Source organism: Acanthopagrus latus, chromosome 21 (assembly GCF_904848185.1).
Source record: "Acanthopagrus latus isolate v.2019 chromosome 21, fAcaLat1.1, whole genome shotgun sequence".
Taxonomy (NCBI): Eukaryota; Metazoa; Chordata; class Actinopteri; order Spariformes; family Sparidae; genus Acanthopagrus; species Acanthopagrus latus.
Window position 1 is genome coordinate 27,352,706 of NC_051059.1, and position 13,867 is coordinate 27,366,572.

Consider the following 13,867-nt stretch of genomic DNA (forward strand, 5'->3'; position numbering starts at 1 on the left):
TCGAGTAGAGAAGAGAGAGCAGAGAGAATTTCATGCAAAACACTGAATATCATGAAAGTCTGAATGCCGAAAACAAGAAACAACACATAAGATCAGACGACGTTCAGCAGAAGTGAGGGATGATTTTTAATAATTCTCAAAGGAATGCAGCAAAAAATCAAGAAAAACAAACATTATTTAACTTTATTTTGTTTGTAAAGTAAATCAAGAAATGAAAGTTTATCAGAACAGCTGCAGATGTTTCGAATGCCGATCGATTCATCAGCTGCAGCTCTGACGATTAATAAAACACTCAAATATCATAATGTCTCTGTTTTTGATCCTCTTTCATGAGTTGAGTAAAGATTGAAGTGTTTTTGTTCACACGTGTTTTCTCTTCCTCCCGACAGGTGAGTCACATCAAGCTGCTGATTGAAGCTCAGGAAGCTCTGAATCTGCACTTTTATCTGGGAATCAGAGACTTTCAGCCTCTGAAATATGGACGAGTGAACCAGGATGTGTTCAGCTGCTGCTCACTGTGAGTCCGTCAGGCCGTGATCTCATGACGAGTTGCTGGAGGTGGACAGGAAGAGGAACACGCCATCAGACGTCCTGCGAGGCGGAGCTGTCAGGTGAGTGAGCAGGTCAGGATGCAACCAAGGAAGGGTCAGGATGTCAGACTGGTTTCAGCTGCATTGAAGTCTACGGGAGATGATGGAGAACTTCGGAGACAGAGAGGAGGTTAAACATCTCGTCCCTCAGTATCATCAGTCAATCAATCAATCAATCAATCAATCAATCAATCAATCTCCCATAGACTTTAATACAGCTGAAACTAGTCTGACATCATGACTCTCCCTTGGTGAGACAGATCAACACGTCCTCACACCTGAACGGTCCATCAGCGCCACACGACCTGTTTCGTTGCTGTTTGGTTAGATTCAGCAGAACTTCGTGGTTTGGGGCTCAAATATTTCTGTCACTTCACCTACAAACACGTTACCTTTAATATATCACACCGTCGACGTCTGGTTTCTGTTTCATCCGTCCATCCGTCAGAGACTCGCTCCTCCTCCACAGCTGTAATAATCACTTCAGCCACGAGAGGGCGCCGCCTCAAACGTAAACATGGTCCGTAGTAAACTGCAGGAGTTCTCAGTAGATGTGGTTGTTTTTCTGAGGAGGACAGTCTCGTATAGATCCGTCTGACGTGAGGTGATCGGCAGCCACATCTGGAGTCAAGCCGCCATCGTGTCTGATGTCTGACGCTCACGTCGGCCTGTACCGAAACTCGACCGCCACCGTGAGGCGCTCTGTTCAAACGGTTAGCAGAACGCTCGCTATCATGACGCCACACACGCCACCTGCCGTCTGATCAGGAGTCATTCATAAAGAGAAGTCGCCATCAAAGGTGAGCGTCTACCTGCTCAAGCTAACCCAACAACAAGCTGCAGTCGAGCAGCTTTGTATTTTATTTTCCTGTTTGTTTTACCATCTAATTTTTTTTATTTATTTCTGTATCATCTGGCACGATACAAAAGAGGAAAGCAAACAGAGATGGAATGTAAATGTGCATCTATGTAAGAATTTTAATGTTAAATACAATTTTCAACAGGATATCAAGAAATAACAGTTCTGTGATTTCTACTGAGGTTAGCATGCTAACCAGCTAGCCCCAGGTCAAAGGGTTGTTGGCTAGCAGAACGCCAGCCCTGCAGCTAGCTTCATGGCTAAGTGAGCCAACAAGCTAACTTTAGCTACGATCATAGTTAGCTACAGAATACAGTTAGCAGCAGTTAGCTTCTCTGGTGGCGTACTGCACCTTTTTTTAATTAATTAAGGAGGAATTAATACAAAGATGAATAAATACAGAAGCCAATTAAAACATAAACATCAATTTGTTTTACATTTCATGAATTCATTAAAGCATAAAATTACTTTCATTAGCATTTTTGGTGCACTTTGTGCCATTTAATCAACTCATATATTCATTATTTTCTATGGAAGACTGAAACTGTCATTTTATAAATTAACTAATGCCTACATTTTTAAACAATATAACTGTTGGTGTATTTAATGGAATTAATGTATTTATACATTGAGAAAAATTTTTACTTTGATTTGATGTTGTCAGTCTCGGTCCTCCGTAGAGTTTCTCCTCAGCTGATAGGATGTGTTCAGATTTAATCAGTATTACAAACATGTTGTCTGGCAGACGGAGGGAAACATTCATCAAGTATCTCAGATGGTTTACTTCAATGATTTAAATATAGAATATGATCTTTATTTTCTCAGAGCGTCGTCGAGCAGGTAACCTGCCGCTCCAGCAGCAGTTTGATCAGCAGGTGAGTTCAGGTGAAGACTGAGACATTTAGACGAGCCTTGTGTGTCCGTCTGGTTTCCTGCTGATGTGTTAACGCAGCTGTGCGATGCATCATTTCCACCTTAAATCAGACGTGATAATGGAGGCTGAGGGGTGAGAAGTGGTGTGAGATCAGTTCAGGCTGAGACTTGAAGCTGAAGACCTCGACACACAGACGCAGCCGACAGGACGACTGTCGAATTATGAAAACTCGTCTTTAAAAACTCTACAAAGAAATTTAATCCTGATGCCTCTTTACAAGCAAACAAGACGGTCAGCGAGAAGATATTCCAGTCAGTCTGTTGATGATGACGTGAGGAGTGAAGCTGCTGTCGTCTGACGGCCCGGCAGCAGCAGAACCACTGAACCGAGTGAAGAAACCACAGTGATGATGTCACAGACGTCCACTGAAGTTAGCTGAACTCAAGTTTCTGTCTCTGACTGAACTCAGACCAGTTTAGACTCCTCGTTAAGTTTAAAATTCAGACTTTAAACTTTAGAAGAAAAAAGTCGGATGAATTCTGAGAAAAATACAGATTTTAGGAAACACAAAATTCAGAGTTTAAACTCAGAATTGTGACGTTGACGTCACTGGACACAAACTGAGTCAGAGTCACCAGAACCGTGTTGGTTCGTCTCCACAGTCACTTCTGGTCCGGTCCAAATCAATCCTCAGCTCACACAGTAACGTGAAGATGTTCTGACTCTGTCCTCACCTTCAGTACATACAGACGCTCAGAGCTGAAGCAGGAAGTGAGTCTGTTAACTGAGACGGGAAAAAATAATTAAATAGAATAATATTTTGATAAAGAGTCATTGAATTATCAGTCAGACATCAGTTATTAGTTTATAGTTTATGTTTTTCACATAAATAAAAATAATAAATAATAAATAAAAGTAAAAGTCCTCAATTCAAAAGTACAAAAGTTTTAACTGACTCATTCTGAATTGAATAAAGTAAATTAATGTTAGAAATTGGAAATAAACTGAATTGTTTTGCTTTATATCTAAGATAAGATGAATAAAATGTGTTGTGATGCTGCGTGTGAACACTAGAGGGCAGCAGAGACAAACACCTCCACTCAAATACTGCAACTAATGATAATACAACGAATCCTGTGATACTGAAACTACTGTAGTTTATTATGATTATTCACTAAATCAAACTTTTATCATCTGATAGTTTGATGTTGAATAAAAAATATTTGTTTGCTTTTTCAAAAAGTGGAACCTTAGAAGTCAATGTGGCAAAAAAATAAAACACTGATAATATCAGATAAAACAACAGATAAATAAATAAATCAAACACAGATGAGAAAACTAAATAATGAAGAAGTTAAAATGATCTCAGACAGAAACATTAAGTTTTTAATCTTTGACAGCAAACAACACAAACAGAAAGAAAACCGATCAGTGATTCTAATGAAGGTAAACAGGAAGTTTAGGGTTAGTCTTATGATCTTAGGATTTATATTATTATTATTATTGTTGTTATTATCATTGTTGTTATTATTATTATTACTATGTTGTTGTTATTTTCCTGTTTCAGTTCTCAGCTGCTTAAATTAAGATTTGTTTGTGACGTGAATATCAGTTAAACTTTATTGAAATTGAACCTTTCAGACAAGTTTAGAGCTTCAACTGAGCGACGGGTTGATAATGAGACTGAACAGAAGTTAAAGTGAGTAATAAAATATAAAATACAGAATAAATGTGTGTGTGTGTGCAGCCAGCAGATGGAGACAGAGACTCTAACATGACTGACACACGCTTCAGATTAAATCACCAGATCTTGGACTGAGGTTCTGTTGGACCCACAGAACTTCAAGTTAGATGAGTGAGAATAAAGAGTTCACACAGAGGATGAAAACATAAAGAAGGGATCAGAGCATGGAAACATCACAGTGGAAGAAGTTAAATTAATGTTTTATCATCTGGAATAAAAATTATTGACATGATAGAACATGAATGTTACGGTGATGTCATCACACCTGAACCTCCTCACACCTGATCCTCGTCATCAGCTGATAATCATCAGCTTCATGTAGTAAAAGTACACTGGTACTCTGGTGTGACTCTGGTTAACCTCTGGTGTGACTCTGGTTAACCTCTGGTGTGACTCTGGTTCAACTCTAGTTTGACTCTGGTGTGACTCTGGTTTGACTCTGGTTAAACTCTGGTGTGACTCTGGTTTGAGTCTGGTTAACCTCTGGTGTGATTCTGGTTAACCTCTGGTGTGACTCTGGTGTGACTCTGGTTAACCTCTGGTGTGATTCTGGTGTGACTCTAGTTTGACTCTGGTGTGACTCTGGTTTGACTCTGGTTTGACTCTGATGTGACTCCGGTTTGACTCTGGTTAACCTCTGGTGTGACTCTGGTGTGACTCTGGTTTGACTCTGGTTAACCTCTGGTGTGATTCTGGTTAACCTCTGGTGTGACTCTGGTTAACCTCTGGTGTGATTCTGGTGTGACTCTAGTTTGACTCTGGTGTGACTCTAGTTTGACTCTGGTGTGACTCTGGTTAAACTCTGGTGTGACTCTGGTTAAACTCTGGTGTGACTCTGGTGTGACTCTGGTTTGACTCTGATGTGACTCTGGTTTGACTCTGGTTAACCTCTGGTGTGATTCTGGTTAACCTCTGGTGTGACTCTGGTTTGACTCTGGTTTGACTCTGGTTAACCTCTGGTGTGACTCTAGTTTGACTCTGGTGTGACTCTGGTGTGACTCTGGTGTGACTCTGGTTTGACTCTGGTTTGACTCTAGTGTGACTCTGGTGTGAATCTGGTTAACCTCTGGTGTGATTCTGGTGTGACTCTAGTTTGACTCTGGTGTGACTCTAGTTTGACTCTGGTTTGACTCTGGTTTGACTCTGATGTGACTCTGGTTTGACTCTGGTTAACCTCTGGTGTGATTCTGGTTAACCTCTGGTGTGACTCTGGTGTGACTCTGGTTAACCTCTGGTGTGATTCTGGCGTGACTCTAGTTTGACTCTGGTGTGACTCTGGTTTGACTCTGGTGTGACTCTGGTGTGAATCTGGTTTGACTCTGGTGTGACTCTGGTTTGACTCTGGTGTGACTCTGGTGTGACTCTGGTTTGACTCTGGTGTGACTCTGGTGTGAATCTGGTTTGACTCTGGTGTGACTCTGGTTTGACTCTGGCGTGACTCTAGTTTGACTCTGGTGTGACTCTGGTGTGACTCTGGTGTGAATCTGGTTTGACTCTGGTGTGACTCTGGTTTGACTCTGGTGTGACTCTGGTGTGACTCTGGGTTAACTCTAGTTTGACTCTGGTGTGACTCTGGTGTTTATTCCTCCAGCAGGTCTGGATCTGCATCAACTCTTCTTCCCAGCTGGAGGTTCTGAGCAGCTGAACAGCAGGTCCTGTGTTGTCTCTGTTAAAGCGCCCTCTAGTGGCAGAAATAACATTGTAGTTAACCCTGAAAATAAACTCCGCCCACCTTTAATTTCCAATTCAGGCCACAGGATTGGACACTGTTTTCTCTTTCAAATTGATTGACAGATTGGCCATGTAACTCAGCTGGTAGAGCAGCGTCCCGTGTACAGAGGCTTTGTCCTATGGTTCAAGTCCCGGCCTGAGGCCCTTTGCTGCGTGTCACTCCCCTTCGCTCTCATCCCGTTTCCTGTCATTTCTAAAGCTGCTCTGTCAGTAAAGCTGTAAAGGCCAAAAAATATACTTTCAATAACAAAACTGATTGGCAGATTGTTTGCACTGGAACAGCAGATGCATCACAACCTACACATAACGTATTGATATAAATACATATGTTTATATCATGTTATTATTGTATGTGTATTGAGTGTTTTGTCACAAATATCTGATTGGACTGAAATGTTTTTACTGTGAGATCTCAGCAATGATCCATGAAGACTTCTCAATCAAATTATCAGATGGAGACGTACATTACACCCTGACTGATGACATCACCGTGTGTGTGTGTGTGTGTGTGTGTGTGTGTGTGTGTGTGTGTGTGTGTGTGTGTGTGTCCATCTGCCTGCTGCAAGACTCTATAGAGATCAATAATTAAACACAACTAATGGGCTACGAGCTGCAGCCAGGGACATCTGTCTGACTGTGTGTGTGCGTGTGTGTGTGTGTGTGTGTGTGTGTGTGTATGTGCAGCAGCCAGACTGAGCATGCTCAGTTCATCTGTATCATAACGAGGTCAGAGCCTCAGTTTGACCCGGTGACCTGCAGAGACCCGACGTCCGCTGAGATGAAGGTTAAATATTAACAGTACTGATGTTTGTACTTGTACTGACTCTGATACTACAGCCAGCAGACACATGTGTACTAATACTAACGCTCTTTAAAATGAGTGACAGAAACACAACGTGTACATGACATGACACAATTTGTATCTTGTGTCAAACAATCTGAATTATTTCTGATAAAAGATCCAGAGGAGAGATTTATTCTGCTTGATTTTTTCAAACCTCTTATCAAATAATTTTATTCACATATATTATTACATCAATATTCATTGTAAAAATCCTGATTTTGTTTAGAGAGGCTGAAGTGAAGTGTGTCAGCGTAGCAACATGAAACACCACATTATTTAAATAATATTTACATGTTAATGAGGTAATAACACAAACTGTCTCCATCAGTGAACCAACCAGCTGTTGTCAGAGGACAGTAAGGTCTCAGAACCCTGTCTGAGGACAGAGAGGTGGCAGGGTCCGCCACATATAAACAAAGTGAAACAGTATAAACTGTGTTGTCCTTTAAGGTCAGTTTGTTTATTCAGTCATGAAGACAAAGAGAGTTAATTTATTTAGTTTGTTCAGCAGCCAATGAGGATCTTTCTCTGCTCATTAATATTTCTTTAACCAAACTACAGACTGCTCCTTTAGTTCTTCTCCCTGTATGTCTGTGACACTTCAAGATGGACGACCCGTCTCTGCTTCCTCCCACTGTACAGAAATGAAGCCATAATAACATGGCGGATGCGAGTGCGGCCATCTTGTGCCGGTGACATCATGTGGCGTCTGTGCTGACGATATGTGTACTCAGCACAAAACAAACTTATAAAGCAAACAGCCGGCGGAGGCGGAGCTCCGTTCATCAGTGTCAGTGAGACCAGTCATGACTCGATGGCTTCGATTTTCAATAAATTGTTTCCATTGTTTCACAACCGTTTCTTTCACATGTAAGCTTACGGGGGCCACGGCGCCTCCTGGAGGCTCGGAGCTGCTCGTCTTCCACCTTTACATGTGTACAAATAAAGCCTTTCACCTTTTAGTTTAGAGCAGAATAAATAAGTGAGACACGTTCTGTGATGGCAGCGCAACATAACATTTTATATAAGAGTAAGTCAGTCTAGTCTGTTTTCTCTCTTCATACTTTAAGCTCAACATTATGACTTCACTTTGAAGAAATCCGAGAGATCTCTTTCTTTAGATTGTGTCTAAAACTCTGTTGTTGTTTTAAATCACATGTCATCAGAGCTGTGTTGTTGTCATGGAGACAGATGTGTCTCTCACTGTCGTGTCTGTCAGCAGGTTGTCAGTCAGTTATCAGGCTGCAGAGCGACTGACTGTGATAACGCAGGAACTAGGAAGTTACTTCTTGATGGCAGTAATCCTGTAACATGATGAGTTACTTTTCAGGAGTGATGTCACCGATGGCTGGTCAACACTGGGCTTGAGGAGTCTTTATGCTAAGCTAAGCTAACAGCATGCTGACTCCAGCTCTGTGAACAGACGTCTCACTGACAGACTAAAGAAAGTGTTGCACTGCTCCTTTAGTCTCCTGGACTCAGGGTTCAGACCCGTGAAGATAATTTTAGCTGTTTGTCCGTCAGAATTCAGCAGACTGAACACAGCAGCTCGTTCTCTGTGAACAGGAAGTGTCACTCTCACCACTTCCTGTTTCAGACTCTTCTTCTCTCTGGCTTCACTTCTAAACATTCAATCCTCCACCTGTGTGTGTGTGTGTGTGTGTGTGTGTGTGTGTGTGTGTGTGTGTGTGTGTGTGTGTGTGTGTGTGTTGTTTATCCAGTTTCCTTCTTATCAGCTGACTCTCAGTGAGAAGCTCACCTGCTGCAGATTTGAATTTCCATGTTCCTTTTTTTTAGTAGGAATATCAAAACTTTGATGTTGAGAGAAGCAGACTTGTGTCTGAAGGGTTGTTGGTTCGATTCCCAGATGGGCTCGTCCTTCAGTGGGGTGAAAAGAGAAGAACCTTCATTATTCAGAGGAGTTGTTAAGTTGCAAGTCCAAAATAAACATAAGAGTATTTGTAATAGGCAGAATAATATGGAGGACTGAACCTGACAAAATAAATAAATGACTCAATAGATAAATATTTTACAAAAGGGACCAAAAATGTGATTTAAAAATAATTAATGTAGCTCATAATTAATTAGTTTAAATTGATCTGTTTTAATTTGTTTCTGCAATTATAAATTAACAGTAAACAAGCACTGAATATAACTGAACATTAGGCAATATTTGGTGTGTTTATGGGATTTCTGATACTGGTGCAGCCTCCAGCAGATGTTACTAACGAGCTTGTTAGCAGAGAGCAGCTTTAACATGCAGAATTACAGTTTTTACCTGTTTGAGTGATGAAGAGGTGTATGACACCTTTAACTGACGGGCCAACACCACCTGGAGGACTCACCTGAATACAGAGTTGATCCTCCCCCTCCTGCTTCAGGCCCCCCCCCCAGGGAGGGTTCGGACCAACACCTCCTATTGTCATGTGTGACGCTCCAGGCCGTCTGAAAGTCTCCACACTGATTCTCTTTTCATGCTAATGCAGCAGGAACAAAGGAAGGTAATGCTTTAATAAGAGAGGAAATAGGTCCTGTCAGTGTGTGTGTGTGTGTGTGTGTGTGTGTGTGTGTGTGTGTGTGTGTGTGTGTGTGTGTGTGTGTGTGTGTGTGTGTACTGAGGACCTGTGATTTTAGTGTTTGTTATTTTTATAAATGTTTAACCAAACACAGTATTTGATCCAAAATCACTGCAACACTGTTCAGACCTGCTAACAAAGTCCAGCTGAGAGATCCGATCGCAGGTGATCACAGGTGATCAGCTCTGAGATGTGAGAGCCCCTAAGATACACTGAGGACACATTTGATCACAAAGAATGAGACACCAGACTCCATTAACAAATGTAGTGATTTTAAGAGTTGTTGAGTTGAAACAAACTTCATAACGTAGTGAAACTGTGTCTCTGACAGATTCTGACTCATTGTGTCCTTGTTGTAAATTCAGCATTAAATGTTTCAGCTGAAGTTGTTTGTCTCCTTGTAAAAAGTGTCAGTTTGTGGCAGCATGTCTGTACCAGCCTGTCTGCTTCTGTGTCTAAAGTGCTAAAGTCTTACCTGCCAACATTGATCAGCTGTTTGAACACACTGTTTACACTGATTTCACCATTTACACTCCATTTATGAAAGAAGAAACATGTTATTGATCTAAACATGTCACATGTTACAAAGACACTAAACAGGAACAATATAGGCGACTTCTTTGTCCCCGTGGAGAAAGTCCCCAGACTCCCTTAACAAATGTGTCAGTTTAGTGAGTTGTTGAGTTGGAGACACTTTATAAACTCTGTGAAACTCTGTCTCTGACTCATTCTGCATTATTTGAACCTTCTTGTTAATTCAGCAAATGTTCTATATGAACTTCTTTCTGTCTTTGAGTGGAAAACGGTGTCTTTTTGTGCTTATCTGCATATAAAGCAGGGAAATGAGACGTTCTCTCTGAGGCTGCAGTCACTGACGTCTTTAGTTCATGTCAGACGAGCTTTGATTTAAATTCTCCCACGGTTTTGTTTCCAACATTTCTTATTTATTAGTATTATCATTTATTATTATAATAATGTTGGACATTATTGTCTGATTTTATTTGACTCTTTGACTCCTGAAAGGTTCTGATCCTGGTTCAACCCTGTGAAGCACTTTGTGTCTTCAGCTGTGTGTTAATAAAGTTTATTAGAAGTTCAGTCTGCAGACAGTTTGTCATCAGTTGGACACATTTGGATCCTCGGAGGTTTTAAGTTTTGGGACTTTTGTCCTTCAGGTTGAAGTTCTGCGTCTTCACGTATCTTTGTTTCCATGATCGATGTTTAAAGGAGCAATCTGTGAAATATGGCTGGAATTTGACTTCCTCTGAGGTCACGGTCCAGGCGGAGTCCCACCAGCTAATATGGCCACTTAACTCCGCAGCTAATTGAGCTGGATGGCTGGTCTCTGCTGCCCCCTGTAGCTTTTAGAGCTGCTTACGTTAGCGATCACAGGAGCAGCGTCGGTACGAGTAAAGGTGTCAGTTGATGGTAGCTGCAGTGTTAGCGGAGCTCCGGTGGCAGCAGCAGATTTACACAGGGAGTGTTTTCCAGGAGAAACGGCTGCTGGAGGAGCAGGAGAGGGAACAGAGGAGGTGTGTTGGGGGGGTGGAGGAGTCGTGCAGGACTGTGAGCCCCTCGCTGTCTCAGCTTGTTCTTTCAAACAGAATTCCAGCTGTAAATGTGCAGCCTCAGGCGACGCGCTCGTAAAGCTGCAGAGACGCCTTCTGAAAAACACACACTGAGGGAGTGTTTGAGTCCGCGTGCCTTCATTACATACGTTACGTGTTCCGCCGTCACAGCAGGACGGACGGACCAGCGGAGCCACGGTCCGGTTTGTCTGAGCTGCTGCTGGTCCTGGACTCATCCAGTACGCTGATGAAGAGAGTCACACCGAGACTGACTGAAGTTAAATTTATGGCAATTTGAGGAGGAAAAGTTTTAAAATATATAATATGTAATATTTTAACGTACTTCTGTCACAGTTTTGTGCTTCTGATCTGTGGATTCTGGTGATTTACCTGCAGCAAAGGAGAACAAAGTCCCAGAACACTGCTTGACGCAAGAAAGGTGGCAGGGTCCGCCACATGTAAACAAAGTACAACAGTATAAACTGTGTCGTCCTTTAAGGTCAGTTTGTTGATTCAGTCATGAAGACAGAGTTTGTTTGGACCCACAGAACCGCTCCGTCCTCTCTATTCTGACCATTTAACTGTAAACGTAACTTTCTATGATAGAAATGAGATGAACCATTAAATTCTAAATAAATATAAAGTTTATCATGAGAGTAATCGTCCTCTGGACACACTGATGACATCACATCACCATGTTTCATCTCCAGATTTCATATGAAGCTTCTTTTCCTCTGAGATCCGTTTGTTTGTTCACTGACAGAACAACATTTCTACATACTGCTCCTTTAAATTTATGTATGTATGTATGTATTTATTAACAGATGTGAGGTTTTCTCCCCTGTTGGTTTGTTTTTTTGTTGGTTTGTCAGCAGGATTAAACAGAACCTACAGAACAGATTCCCACTAAACTTGGCTGGAGGACGAATCTCAGTCCAGAACCGAGTCCACTAACTGCTGGTGCTGTTCTGGTTAAAGAGACATGTGCGATGGGACGTTCTGTCATTTTGGTTAATTTCTCAGGGAGTAATGAAAATAAGTTTCTGTGAGTGAGAACGATTTGATCTGGTCCCAAATACAAACAGATGAACGATTATAAGAGGCTTGTTTGACCTGCACAGGTCACACATACAATAAAGAGTGTATACCTCCGCCAACAGTCCTGGCGGAGGTATACACTCTTTATTGTATGTGTGACCTGACAAAGAGACAAGAGTACAAAATAAACTCAAAAATAAATATGCAAAAAAAAAGCACTTAAAAAAGAGTAAATTAACAAATAAAATTGAGAATTAAATAAAATAAAGGAGCAGAAATACACATTTGTCACATTATTACTAATTAATTATTTTCAATGTCATTTTTGGTGAATTTAATCACATTTGTTATTTTTTTAAATTCAAACGCACACTGACACAACTTCTGACTGTGACGAGATATTTGACATCACTTCTATCAAGGTCAATAAAGTCGATTTATAATCAATATCTAATTTTCAGTCAAATCTAACAAAAGCTGAATTTTCCGTTTTAAATGCTGGTGTGACTGAGTCTTAATAAAGTAAAATAAATAAAATAAAGGTGATTTTGACCAAATGTTGAGGACGTTTATGGTACAAAGACGGCTGGAGGTGACGATCAGTGATCTCTCTCCTGCAGGTAACGTCATACATCAGACATAACGTCCTTCAGCCTGATCAATACAGAGAAAGAGAGGTGGACTGACAGTGAAACCGGGCTGTGGGCGAGCGAGCAGGATGGCAGTCATGTGACCTGAGGAGGAAGATGAAGAGCGAGGTAGAGGAGGAGTTTCATTGGCTGTTGGCTTTCATAAAGGACGAGCATCATTAATTACGTAAAAACATGGATGAAATGCACCAAACATGATATCAGAGATTAAAGGAACAAGACATTTTGTTGTTTTTTTGAGTTAGCTGCTAACCGCTGCTAGCTGCTGTCTGAATCTCCTGGTTGTGATTCCAGATTCCAGATCACATCCCGTCCTGCTGTCCGCTCACCTGCGTAACCACCGACAACGCTTCCACCTCACCTCACCTCGTCTCCGGCGAGCGCAGCAGAGTCCGACTGAACATCAGCTCGATGTTTCCTCACTGAGACACCAGAGGAAGTCACGGTCAGAGAGCGCTCTGCACTTCCTCTTGTGTCAGATAACATCAGTTACACACTCTTACTACACAGCTTCAGACCTCACACACACACACACGGACACACACGGACACACACACACACACACACGCACACACACACACACACACACACACACACACACACACATCACACAACATTTTAAAGATGCATGAAGTGATTTTTGGGCACCATGAGACAAACCGTCAGCGCCGACTCCTCTGACTTCCTGTGATTGAACTACAGACTCTGTGTCACTGGAGATGGACCTGAACTGGGTGAAATCTCTGGTTCTGCATCAGGTGGACTAACACCAGAGAGAGTGGAGGCTGTTGGATCAGAACATTGTTCTCCTGCAGCTGCTTCCCCAAACAAGACAAACATGAAGCAGATCAGCTGACGCCTCAGTTAAAGTGTTTCGTCGCCACACGTCGATAGAACGCTCAGGTTCTCCTGATCCATCCATGTAAACCATTTAAAGATTAAACCACATCAGCAAGGAACAATCAACAAACAAACAAGCTAACTAGCATGTTCAAGGTTCTGCCGACGATGGCAGAACAGACATCCCGCCGTTTGATTGACAGCTCATTTGAGCAGATATGATCTTATCTGCCCGCCCTAGAGCCTGCAACAACCAATGGGTGATGGTGTAGACAAGGCACCCACTCTCTCTTCTTTCCCCTCCATCCTGAGCCAATTACACGCCAGTCCCCGGTTGATTGACACATCACGTAACCAATGAGATTCCAGATCCAGTAATATGTAGTTTATACCCGTTTTTAAAGCCCTAAAACTGGAAATTATGTAGGTTTATGTGTTTTATTCTTTGGTTATTTATTTATTGTACATAAGCACATAAAGAACAATAGTGAGTTTTTGCCTGCAGGAGCATTTTTGGGTCACAGAAATAAAGAAAATACTGCAGTAGAGTGCA

The 13,867-nt window shown here is 41.7% G+C and overlaps 1 long non-coding RNA gene across 1 annotated transcript; it reads left to right on the forward strand.

Moving 5' to 3' along the window:
* Positions 1-425: 425 nt before the first annotated feature.
* LOC119010700 lies at positions 426-13,867 on the forward strand. The gene is made up of 3 exons (XR_005072033.1): positions 426-611; positions 12,445-12,582; positions 12,769-13,867. It is a non-coding gene; the product is annotated as an uncharacterized LOC119010700 (long non-coding RNA).